This window comes from Ixodes scapularis, unplaced genomic scaffold, assembly GCF_016920785.2.
Source record: "Ixodes scapularis isolate PalLabHiFi unplaced genomic scaffold, ASM1692078v2 PGA_scaffold8__174_contigs__length_109621045, whole genome shotgun sequence".
NCBI classification, from domain to species: Eukaryota; Metazoa; Arthropoda; class Arachnida; order Ixodida; family Ixodidae; genus Ixodes; species Ixodes scapularis.
Window position 1 is genome coordinate 74,197,194 of NW_024609883.1, and position 13,356 is coordinate 74,210,549.

Sequence of the window (13,356 nt, forward strand, 5' to 3'; positions counted from 1 at the left end):
CATTATTTCGAATTCAAGATCACAAGATTCAAGATTCAAATCGTTGGTTATTCATGCCTTCCACCTTGTGGGCTGGAAACCACCCGGATGCCTTTCTGAGGGGAATATATTACAGTAGACGTTGTTTTATTAGGTTATAGTTTCTTTGGAAAGTTATTCGAAAATTATTTTCTTGTTTAGCGAGTCATGCTGCGTATGTGAGCTAATTTCAAAAAGCATTCTCTGCTACAGTTAGAAAAGGAAGTCATGCGTCAGCGTATGTTGATTTATTAGCTTAGGGTAGGCATATATGTATGCCGAGATTTTGGAAACAAAAGGGCAGTTTTATTTTATTCTTGCAAGGGGATCGTTGGTTGTTTCAAGGGAGCGCATAAATCGGTTTTGTTATCGTATACCGCTAGCATTTACCTCAGAGGTGCCGGTAGGTAGTGCACAATCATTATCTACGGAGTCCGTCTACGATCGAAAGGCGTCTGATTGGCACAGAAGCCAACGAAATGACGGACCCCCCCCCCCCCCCCACACACACACACACACACACACACTTCCCGAACAGTACCAGCTAGAAGACAAGGGCTGCTGCCTTTCCCTCCAAACGTCATCACGAGGAGCTCCACACAACGTTGCCTAGCTTGCGTCAGCGTCGCCGCAAGCGCGACTCGCAGCGTTTCACAACGAGCGCAATGCTTAGCATGCGTTGACGCGAAGGCGGACGCGTCTGCTGCTTTGCGGGGACTCTCTACGAGCTTCAGCATACCCCTGCGTAACGTCAAGATTCTGTTTTGGTTTTTGGTTTTGTGTCCATTTCTTATTTCTTAGTGATAAAATAAAGTAATAATGCACTCAAATTAAAAAAAAAATAATAATAAAAAAAGAGTGCGTTATTTTTAGCTCAGAAACGTAATCTGCTATTGCCGAGGTCGAGGCTAGTGCCCGTTATGGCTGCCTGCCGCCTGCAGGGAGCCTAGATTCAAAAAAAGGCCCATCTCAAACTATAGCGAGAGTTTGCAATTTCATTGTGGACGACTCCTGCGGAAATTTGTTTAAGTACGCATGCGCTGCTTTGTCCCGTGTGGCGATAAGAAAAGAAAGTGGAAAGTCGGAGGCGCTTGCAGACGGTAAATCTTTTGGCAGTTCCTCGCTGCTCGTATTGCAATCTCGGCCCATAAACCACGTGACCACGATCTAGCAGTTGTAAATACTCTGTAATCTAGGCTCTCTAGCCGCCTGCAGAGGGCGCCTACGCGCCCTCTGTCGGCTGTTGTGCCAATCGACGTCTTTTCTCGTAGCAGACGCAACTTTCTACTTAGGCAAATATCTTCAGTGAAATTTTCATATTCAAGATCCACTACCTTCAGGGACCTGTGGTAAATAGTAAAACGATAAGTCAAGAAACTAATTTAGGTGTGTCTCTTCAAACAGCCAATAATTCGTTTGATTCAGGCGGCTTGCTTCTTTCCTGGCTCTTGCTCTATTACGTGAAGTTATGCAACGTTTACAAGGGCGCTTTGTAATTTGTGGAACACAAAACGACGGTTTTACTTAAAATCAGCAAGAAACGCCTTAAGGTCGTTTTTTAATATAGTATTTATATATATAATATATGCGAACGTTGTATATCTTCTGATGTTAAATGAACGCTAGTACTTATTGCTGCTATTATACGACTTCTTATACATTTTTGTACTGTCTGCACCAGGATCGTTTCCATGGAAAAAGTAACCAATTATACGAGTAATACTCCCTTGGCAAGCATGCGTGCTGATAGAACCTGGAATTATGAAAAATAGACATTCATATACATTTGGCAACCCTTCACGGTAACCAAAATACTGGGATATCACTTAGCCTCCTGACGAAAATGTACAAAGAGAATTACAGCTAGAAACCAAATCAAATTTGACGGTCGTGTTTAAACAGCATTTATTTATTTATTTATTTATTTACCCTCAAGGTCCAAAGACATTACAGAGGGGAGTGGGGAATACAAAGAAATAACAAGAGGCAAAATAAGCACAGTCATATAAAAAAAATAAAAAGTTAGATAGAGCATTTTTAAAAATGCACAAGTCATCAATGGTGGCAATGTCATGAGGAAGGTGGTTCTATTCTACAGAAGTGCGCGGTATGAATGAATAAAAAAATGCATTAGTGTTGCATGGAAAGACGCCCACTTTGTTCTTATGATCTAAACGACGGAAAATATAATATGGAGGGGTTAGTTGATTGTGACGCACGGCCGGATTGATAAATGTGAAAAAGGGACAGACGAGAATATTGTCTACGCAAAGCAAGAGTGGGTAATGATAACGATAGTTTCATGGAAGTTACACTAGAAGTACGGTGGTAGTTGGAAAGTATGAAACGTGCCGGTTTGTTCTGGACGGCCTACAATGATTGAACGAGGTATTCCATGCCGGGGTCCCAAACGGAGGCTGCGTACTCCAGCTTCGATCTAACAAGTGATTTATAAAGAAGAAGTTTGAGAGATGACGGCACATAACTAAAATTCCTTCTTAAAAAGCCTAGCATGGGGTTAGCATTTGTTAATAACATGTTCAATATGAATATTTCATGAAAGATCAGAGGTTACGTGGATGCCAAGGTATTTATAACAGTGCACGGGCTCCAGTGGAGCGCTATTAAGGTAGTAAGTAGGACAAACGGCTTTACGACGGGACATACGCATTGACTTGCATTTGGTGATGTTTAGTTCCATTAGCCATTTGCGGCACCAGTTAGATATTGAGATTAGATCGAACTGCAGTAAGGTTGTGTCACTGTCGGTAGAAATTTCCCGGGAAATAACGCAATCATCTGCAAATAAACACACAGATGATGAAATGATGGCTGGCAAATCGTTGATGTAACAAGAAAGAGTAATGGTCCTAAAACCGAACCTTGCGGAACGCCAGAGTTAACAGGTGTTAAATGGGAATTAGAGCCATTAACAGACACGAATTGTGAGCGATGAGAAAGAAAATGTTGAATCCACTGAAGAACGCTTAAGTCAATGTTAAGTTTACTCAGCTTAAAAAGCAATAATTGGTGACTGACCTTATCGAAAGCTTTCGAGAAATCGAGGAATACGCAGTCCGCCTGGGACCGCGGTCAAGAATGGAATGCAGATTATGAGTGAAAGATAGAAGTTGCGTTTCACAGAAAAATGTTTTACGAAAGCCATGTTGGTACAGACTGAAAAATGCATTAGAATCAAGAAAGTTGGCTGGGTGGGAGTAGATGACGTGCTCAAAACTTTTGCAAGGAGCGCTTGTTAAAGATATTGGACGAAAGTTGTTGGGTGAATGCTTACTCCCGCCCTTGTGTAGAGGAATCACCCTCCCCACTTTCCAATCTTCAGGCAGACATGATTCCTCTAAGGATTGCTGAATATTTTAGCCAAAATGATAGATGAATATTCCTTAGTGCTCTTTAAAAATTTAGAATTAATTTCATCAACACCAGTGGGTGAGGACAGTTTGAGGGAATCAATTATTTTAATTATACCTGCAGGATCAATTCATATTGGAAACATTGGGAAAAAGTTCGGTGATTGAAATTCCGGGTTGGGACAGTCTCCAACGGCGGAAAAAACCCTTGAAAATGTGTCGTTCAGTCAATTCGCACAATCATCTCTTGGCACCAACTCTCCATCCCCATTCGTTAGCGATACAAAATAACCTTCTTTTTAAATTACGGCATTCCAAAACTGTTTAGGATTGTTCCTTAGCATTGACGGTAACGTTGTAGTGAAAAAGGTAAACTTAGCATCTCTAACAACATTGTTATAACTTTGTTCGGCTAGTTTATAGGATGTTCAACGACTTTCGCTTGTTGAGCCTTTTGCCGCACGGAATAAACGCTTTGTATTGTAAAGTCTCCTTAGAGTAACGTTAAACCATGGTGACTGTACCACATATTTTATGACATGACATGGAATGTACGTATTTGTAAGTCTGTGCACGATTTCTTTAAATAAATTCCAGTTATATTAAACCGTGCACTGGTCGAAAGTCAGCAAAAAGGGATCCATAAGTACACAAAGGTCTTCGTTAATAGCTGCAAAATTGGCCTTACTATAATCCTTTATTAGCTTTTCGTTTTTAACAGGTTTGGTTCTTTGAACTTTGAAATAAAAGTGCAATACTGAATGGTCACTAAGGCCGGACAAATAAGAAATCGGCGAGACAAGGTCGGGGCAAGTGGTAAGGACTAAGTCCAGTATACTTGAACTGGTCGTAGTAACTCTAGTAGGCTGGTTAACTGGTTGATGAAGGTTGAAGTCTGAACACATCTTTACAAACTCGCTGCACTGAGATGAGGATAGGCTTGGAACAGGGCAATGGTCTAACCACACGATATTAGGGAAATTGAAATCGCCGAAAAGAAAAATTGGGGAGTCAGGAAAACGCGGTATTACAAGATGAATATCGTCATGTAACTTTTTTACAATGCTGGAGCTACACTGAGGAGGACGGTAGAAAATACCAAGAATGCAACTTTTAAAATTCATTACTACACACACCCAAGCAATTTTCAGGTCACATGGTACATTTACACTGAATGAAATAAGAGCTTCGGTAATGGCAATCAGTACACCACCTCCACTTCTAGCCTCTCTGTCACACCGGTACACGTTGAAACGCTTGGAACCATAAAAATTTCGTTGTCCCGAACCATAGCAGATAACCAACCCTATTGAAAAAACCAGCTTAAGCTGGTCCCAGCTTCAAGCTGGGTTATTGCCCCAGCATGCCCAGCTTGGCATGCTGGTCATGCTGGTTGATCTGGTCATACTGGTCATGATGGTTGATCTGGTCCCAGCTTCAAGCTGGGTTATTGCCCCAGCATGCCCAGTTTGGCATGCTGGTCATGCTGTTAAACTGGTCATGCTGGTGAACTTCCCAACCAGTTTAACCTGTTTAAATTAATACACAGAATAAAAAAGCCAAGCTCGTCAGAAAAGCCAACTCGGCATCCAATTTATTATTTTCGTACTTGCGGCAGCCTCACATGAACTCAAATGCTACACATCCTCGGCGCTGACACAGTACTAACCGACGCACAGATTCTCGGTGCAAATTGTCTACAATGTTAATAAAACCAGATTGCTTATCTCTCAACACGAAAAAAATACTAGACACAGGCCAAAAAAAGGCAATAGCAGACGAAAATACTACACGGACGAGAGAAGCGAACCTGGGTCCCGCCAGCGATGGGGGCGAAGCGGCAACTTGCGTGGTCGGCAGAGGCGAGGAAATCCGTGTGGCTTGGATGGCATTGGCGATACTCCTCGGCACCGCCGTCATTCTTGGGCACACACACGTTCGAAGACACGAAGCGACGCCGCAGTCGGGACGTCTGACATCTTCCCGCACTGAACGGACTGCCGCTCGCTGTCTTCTCAAAACCCGCTTCGCTTGCACCGTCGTTCAACTAGTCTCCAAACAACGCGCACACAGCCGTCCCTTCGATCTGCCCTCTGCCCAAGCTATCCAAACGCGTCTTCGATTCTCCGTTTCTACCACTCTCTCTCTCTCTCTCTCTTTTCTCGCACACAAAGGTAGCTTGCAGCGCGCCTGACGCGCCCGGTGGTCTACCAAAAACGAGAGGACAAAGAACAGGACGTGGCCTCGTTCCAGCAGCCGACCTTGTCGCGCGCGCTCCCAGCAATGCCAGTTCGGCTATCTCTACACTCTCAGAAAAAAAGGAGCCAAATGAGCAAAAAAGGGTTCTTTTCGCTAAACAAGAACCGATTTCGGGGAAGATCCTTTAGAAGCGTGCTTTCTCAACCAAAAGCACCCCTCGCAAAGTAAAAAAAGAAATGCAGAGCTAGTTTCCGGCCTGGAGAGAGCGAAAAGGGTTCTTGTTGCAGCCAGGAAAGAGATAAAGCGATCTTTGGAAAAAGGAGGTCACTTAAGTCTTCTACCGGATAGAGGGACACAATGACCAGGCTCGAAAGGCTTTGCACGCGAGAAATTGGGTGCGCCATTCTGTGGAAACAAAGCTGCCCGTGCGAGCTGTCAAGTCCTTGAAAGCTTAGAGAGGTGGAATGTCGTAGTTATTTACCAAGTCGCGTTGTGTTGTTTACCACACCGAGATAATCTTCGCCTCGGACCACAGATGAAACAGGCTTCGATGCCTTTGACTCCCGGGCCACCTGCTTCAGCGGTTTGAACACTGGCGTTCGTTTGCAAGCGTAACTGCTCGCCGTGTTTTATTTAGTAAGAAATGTTAGTATAAAGCTACTCTTAGGTACTCATTTATATAAACCAAACGGGTCATTGAATTAAAGTTTATTTGAAGAAATCTGTACCTCCGGAAATCGATTGTGTAGTTTATTTCCCCCAACCCCCAAAAAATGCATACAAATTTTCAAAGGTGAAAAACTTCGATGAATGAGCAACACACACAAAAAAGTGCATGTTGCGATGAATGAGTGATACGGTGATTAAGCGGCGTCGTGTTTTTTTTGTAACAAAAGCTATTTTTTAACTTGCTTTCGTGTTTAAACAATATACGTATAACTGCGAGTGTGAATGAAAAAAAAATAGAACAGAGGAACGTTTTTTGGTTTTTTTGTTTTAGTATAGAATGCAGTTGTCCTAGCTTGTGGTCATGAGTCATGACACCACCCGTCTCCCAATACGGCGCCTCTGATTGTTTCGCGGCACGCGTCGAGCCGCAAAAATAGAGTTGGGACCCATCCGCGAGGGGCATCAAAAATCCTGCTGCGCGGAAGGTTCAAGTGATGTGTTGCAGTCATCTTTATCTTCAAAAATAAATCAGTCTGTAAATGGTGGTTTTTCGATTTCAAGGAGCAGTTATGTCTAGAAGGATACCCCGAAATTATCCCATAGGCATATTCTATAAGTGCGTTTTGAGTGAAGCAAAACTAAACTTCGATATGCTGTGCGTTCAAATTTATGTGCAGTGTAAGAAATGAGTGCTCCGTCCGCCGTTGAACCCCGCTCGCTACTTTGAGGTCGCCCACCAAGAGTTAGGAGAATGGGATGGCATGAGGAAAAAACAACAACACAGAAACGTGGTCGTTGCTGTTCTCGTAGTTTTCGCGAGCAATATGGCATGATAGGATGCAGAACAAATGGCCTCGGACGAAATGGCCCTGGACGAAACGGCCCCGGACAAAATGGTCCCAAGTGCAATCCCGGAGAGAATGGTCCCAAGTGATTTTTAGACACTCATCTTTTAATAAGGTGCTACTCTGAAGTTCTGTTAAGTACATTCAATGCTCTTATAATGCAACTTTTGTAGAGACTATAAAAAAAAAGAAACTCAATATAGACGCGACAATGTTGGAGAAACACACACACAGGGCAGGCACCTGTCTCGTGCGTGTTTTTCTTCGACTTTGTACCGTTTATTTTGCATTCTTTTTCATTATGCCGATCAACCAACTAGCCCAACAATCTATTTTACTGTTTGATACAACTCTTTCCGATCTCCCGCTCAAAGCTTTAAATTGATGCCGTACAGTTACATTTTGTGAACTTGATGTTTTACTTTAAAGGAGTTCCCTCTTCTAGCTCTGTTGAAAAGAGCTACAAGAAGACGTTTTGAGTGAAGCCAAACGTAGCACACATTTACAACTAGTTTCTTTGTGTAATGAAATGTTTATTTCACAAAAAAATGTATTACATTATACGAATATTTATCTTTTTATATGTTGGGATTGTACCAATTAAAGCTAATAAAAATAAGGAGCGAGAAAAAATACGAAAAAAATTTATTTGAACCATTTTGTCCGAGTTTTCTATTCGAAAAATTTTGTCCGGGGCCATTTTTCCGGTTTTTGGGCTGGTTCTATGTTTTCGATTCCCATTTCTAGTGTAAAAGGGATAAGCGCCGCCTGCACGCCCAGCATTTCCGTGACGTGGCGCTTAACTGAGCGAATATTTGTTCAGAAATGGCAATCGACGGTTCGGAGGTGGCTCCGATTGGAAGAAAAATTCTTTGTCAGCGACATCAATTCGCTCTCTCTGATTGATTTATTATCACTTCTCCTTCGAGTTCCAAAATAGGCTCGATTATCATTCAATCTTGCTTCCAAGCCCTCTATTTTGATAAATTCCTATAAAAAACACGTCACTGACCGGACACTGAATCATCGTATCTAGGTGCGTTGTCGTACTTCCGGCACAAAAGTCGCTCAGCCACCAAATAGGTCAACACGCGTTGCTCAACACAGTGTGTTGATTGTTTCCGTTGCCGGAAGGTGTCACGCCGAATCGAGAATTTCGCTCTTGTTTATTTTGTGTTTATTTTTGGCAAGAGAGTGAACTGCCAACAATTTTACCGGCGGCTGACGGACATGCTTGGTGACGTGATCGCCGTGTTTCCTGGCAGACAAGGACGGAAAAGCGATGACATCTGCATATTATCTTCGCCAGCGAACCATGGTTCAGGCAGCTCAACGGCACCCCAGAAGATAAGCCGTAATGTGTTCAAAAGCGACGTTTCGGGGGTTAATCTGCTCACCACTAGGCTGACAGTTCGTTGGGAACGTCATGCTCGTTTGACCAGTGAACCTTCTGCCTTGCACCATGTGATCACAACCGCAGAGAAAGGTGTCAGGTGATAAAAACCAGGCGACTAATTGGTCCGGCAAGCACGTAGCTTCCACCGCGCTGTCAGCTTAGCGGTGAACAGGAATGGGTCGCTGAAGGTCACTGGAGCCAACAGGATCTAGTTGTTGTTGTTTTGTCCGTTTTTTTTTATTTTTCCGTGTCTCCGGTTTACGATGGAAGTTCTTCACCAGCTCGCCTGTGCTTTTACCCTTTCTTCGGTAGGATCTAGTTTCGTTGCTCGAGGGAGTGCCACACTCGCTCGTACGAGTGGCGGATCAGAACAATGTTTGACCTCCTCTCCCTTTGGGTTTGAAGTACCTTCCTCCCTTTCCTCTTAGCCATCACTTGCAACATGTCAGCGGACATGAGCACATGGACGATTGGAGACGTCTGCTGGTGGCTTTTTGAAAACGAACTGCAATCGGCCTGTTCATCATTTCAAGGTAAAACTTCTTCTAATCAGGCAATATTTATAATTTATCTTGAAAATTGCTATAAGTACAGTAGTGCTCAAAATGGCCGGAAATTGTTTGATGCATAGGCAGAATAAGTAGGACAGGGGGCGGCTTCTTATTAATTAAGCTACTTGTCGTTTGAAATTTGTTTTTATGCTATTTTAACCTGGAGTTGTCCAAACAAGCACGTTGCAAAAAAAAAAAAACCATTATTTTACAGTCTTGTATGTTGAACTACACAAGAAAAAAACGTTTTTGAAGCGAACACTGATTTCATTACTACAATACTGACTATATATAATATGACAAAATGCTGAGTTCAAGCTTTCCGCCAGAAAGATTTCAAGAACAGAACTTCGAATTTACAGCGCGAATGAAATGAGCAATGATATCTCTTCGTAAATGTAACAACGTATGTTACCGGGCTTTAATTAGCTAATGTATCCGTATTTATGGCCCCAATAAACGTGAGCGAATAGGTGCTGTAAACGTTTTTGTTTTTTGACCGGCCAGGGACATGGCACTCTGAGAGCCAATCACTGCAATTTACGGCACCGCTCAACTAATGAGGATGCCGAACATTTGGTTAGACTCAAAGATGCTGTCTGCGACATCAGGGAATGCAAAACGTCCCGCTTGCTTTGCTTAATGTAACAGCGCAGATTGCATTTCTTGGTCTAAACGTATGTTCCGCGTCGTCATTCGCTGAGAGGACTTCGCAGGTTGCAACGATTGGCTCTCGGAGTGTTGTGCGGAAATCGACAGGCGCGAACTTTTTGTGCATTTTCTGTTTGCACAAATGTGGATGTATGTTTGATAAAAATAACTGTTATATTTGGTCCTATATTCAGTGCTGCAACTATTATGTAAATAGCTTACATGCGTAAACGGCGCATCAACGTAACAAATTGTTTTTGTTTTAGGGATTCGTTGATACTCACAAATGTGAAGACGCCGTGAGTGCTCGCCGTCATGTTTTGGTCATGAACGAAGAGATAACTAAAGCGCTCCTGAACGTCGACTTGATACAAGACCGCATGATGCGGACGTTTCAGTCTTGCCAAGAATGGATCCTCAGCGATGCTGGAGCCCTCACAGTCCTTGAGGAATTTCCGGCAATGACGATTCCCGGAATGGTAACTCAATATTATCTTCTTTATATTTAGTCTTAAAGTTTCGAGATTTTTACAGATCATCAGGACTTCAAAAGTTTCATACTACCCGTTTTATCGCCTGTGAATGAGATAAGGGCTTTTGATACGTGCTAAATTAAATAATTTTACCTCGTAATAAGGCTAGGCAATCAATTAGTTAACATTCCGATTAATTAACTATTGTTTTACTCTGAATCAAGTGAGTTTAACAGGCATATTGGTTGGATTTAGAGTTACGAAAAGTCTTATAAACAAAAAAGTAAAAAGAATATTCATTTAATTCTTTTTTTGTGTTTATAACACAATTGTCTCTCATGGCTACTTAAGTGTTTTATATGATTATTATCTAGAGTGGTTCTGAAGTTTAAATAATAACGTACAAATATTTTATTTTAAATGTTTTCCATGCTTTTCTTGTGTATGAGCACAACGGCAAGTTGATATTTGAACTTGTTATTGTACAAATATGTACATATATTTTATTTTAAATGTTAGCCATGCCTTACTTCTGTATGAGGCACAATGACAAGTTGTTATGTACTAAGCCTTATAAGACGTAGTAAAAACTTGTCAAAGAAAAAATCGGTTGTTCTAGGCCTTTTCTGGACACAACATCTTTCCTCGAGATCAGCGCGACCTATAAATTGATTAACTAGTCAATATAAAAGAAAACGTAAATCGAAATTATTTTAATTGACGCCAAGCCCTACTCCACTATAGTGACAGTAAGTGGTCATTTAGTTAATATATATATATGTGTGTGTGTGTGTGTGTGTGTGTGTGTGTGTGTGTGTGTGTGTGTGTGTGTGTGTGTAAACAATCATTGTGTACAAATTCATAGCGCATAAATGTACTTTTTTAAACCAGCAACACTGTCCATTCGTTGTTTATTTTTCAGTTACTACAAGACGTTAAACTGCCGTTCGGCAAAGACATCCGGAGGACATGGGAGCCAAGATTGAGGCATTTACAGCTTCTACACAGGTGCTCCTCAAAGGAAAAGAACGTCACTCTGAACCTCGAAGAGCTGCTTGAAGGTATACTTTAGTTGGTGTTTTTGTAATCTAGCACAAGTTTCAGACTGCGACGACGCAGAGGTTTACCTTCGTCCACCATAAATATGCTGGGTTAACTTACTACATCATTACGAACTGATGACCGCTTATCGGGGCCATTCGTTTAAGACAGGGTTATACTCAGAAACAACTTCTACTCAGAAACAACTTCTGTGGCGTTTCTGAAGTGAAGAGTGCGTGTGCATAGCCTTGATTGCTTAAGATGCGCGGGCGTTTTTAACTTCGACTACACATTGCCAAAAAAGTTGCCCAAGTCACCCACGAGCATAGTGCATTGTCACAGATGGTAATGCAAACTTGTCACGGTTATATCTTCAATATACGAGCTAGTAATATAAAACATATCCTTGCTTTATTTTCTAAAAATAATATAGAGGAAATATAAGCGACTAAAGTCAATGACAGGTTAAGAAAAATCTAAAAGAAGAAAGCCGATGGACGCTTGAAATGGAGAGAAGGTTTCTCCTCTCCCCTACAAGCTTCTGTCCGCTTCCTCCTCTCCAGCTCGTAGATTTTTTCTTAACCTGTTACTGACTGTAGGGCAAGAAGGATTAAATATGGGTAGAACCAACGTTTCTAGAAACATGCTTAAAATTCCTGTGCATCTACTTCCCGCAGAACACTCGAGAAGCCAATCACACCAATCCACGAAGAGAGCTCGGCGAATAAAAAGGCCAAAGCATGTTTAGACATATGAATAAGCGAGAGATGTCACTGAGCATGGCGGTTCACGTACTGACTTCATGCTCAGTGTCACGTTACAGACTTCATTTTTAAGTCAAACATATTTTCAGCTTCTCCATTGGCCGAGTTTTCTTCGTAGATTGCATTGATCGGCCCCTCGAGTGGACGCACGGGCATTTTTAAAAGCAGAGAAAATTCGGTGGCACGTTGGGCATTGTTTTACGTGTGTACTGCACATATATTGTAATTCATTGACTTCCGATCTTCTTCCTTTACTACTTCTTGGATGGAAAGGGAACGCTTGATGCTGCGTACCATTTTTCGCTTTTACACATTGTTGTAGCGAAGGGGGCTTCGAAGGGGACGCTTCGTCATCCGCTGGTCGCGCTCTCTAGATCGCGCTGATTGACCCACTAAATGTTTTGAAGGAAATCATATCTGCGGGTATGTTTTAGAGCGTAAGGCTAAACGAGAAATAAAATGCTTAGTGAAACCTATACAATTATAATTGATCTGAAAGCGCGGCGAATGAGCAACTCGCAGCATAATAATACAGAGGAAAATACATGTGTTCATATTCTTGCTTTCTTGTTGTAGGAAGTCCGGACACTGATGCCACTCATCCATCTCCAGGAAAATGAATTTGACAACTTTTTGGACGGTGTCCTGACAGTGAGCGACATCAGAACGACAGTAGAAGCTGTGTGCACATTGCTGGCAGTGATACCCGTCTCGTCTTGAAACTGTTTCGAATTTTGTTAGCTTTTTTACTGCGAACAGAATAATCAATTTTTGCTACTCCAATAAAGTATATGATTTGACATGATGTTTACTGTTCTGTCTGTCACCTAGTTAATTACGTACAGGAATGGAGTGTGTTGACTCTGGCCAGACTGATGTTTGTCAACCTGTCGAAAAGGCCCAGTGCTAGCGATTAATGAACAATCTAAAGACACTTTGGTTGGTAGAAAAAAATGCACCTTGTAAAGCAAGAAATACGAAATACGATTTACTAAAAACTAACTAGGATGTAAAAAAAACTCATTTGTCATAAAAGAGGGTTAGAAGTACAAAATATGGTTTACTAAAATAACGCCAACATAATCTAAAGAACTCGGGATTTATTAAAAAAACCAAGGAGGGTTCCAAATAAAACATGAAATAGGGTTCATAAAGAAAAACCAAAGAAGGAACCGTAAAGAACCTCGAAATAAGGTTCATTAAGAGCACGAAAAAGGGTTCTGGAAAGAACCCAAATGGGGTTCAATAAGAAGAACCAATAAAGGATACGAAAAGAACCCTGAAATAGGGTTTATTTAGAGCACCAGAAACGGTTCTGGAAAGAACCTGAAATAGGGTTCATTAAGAGCACCAGAAACGGTTCTAGAAAGAACCCGAA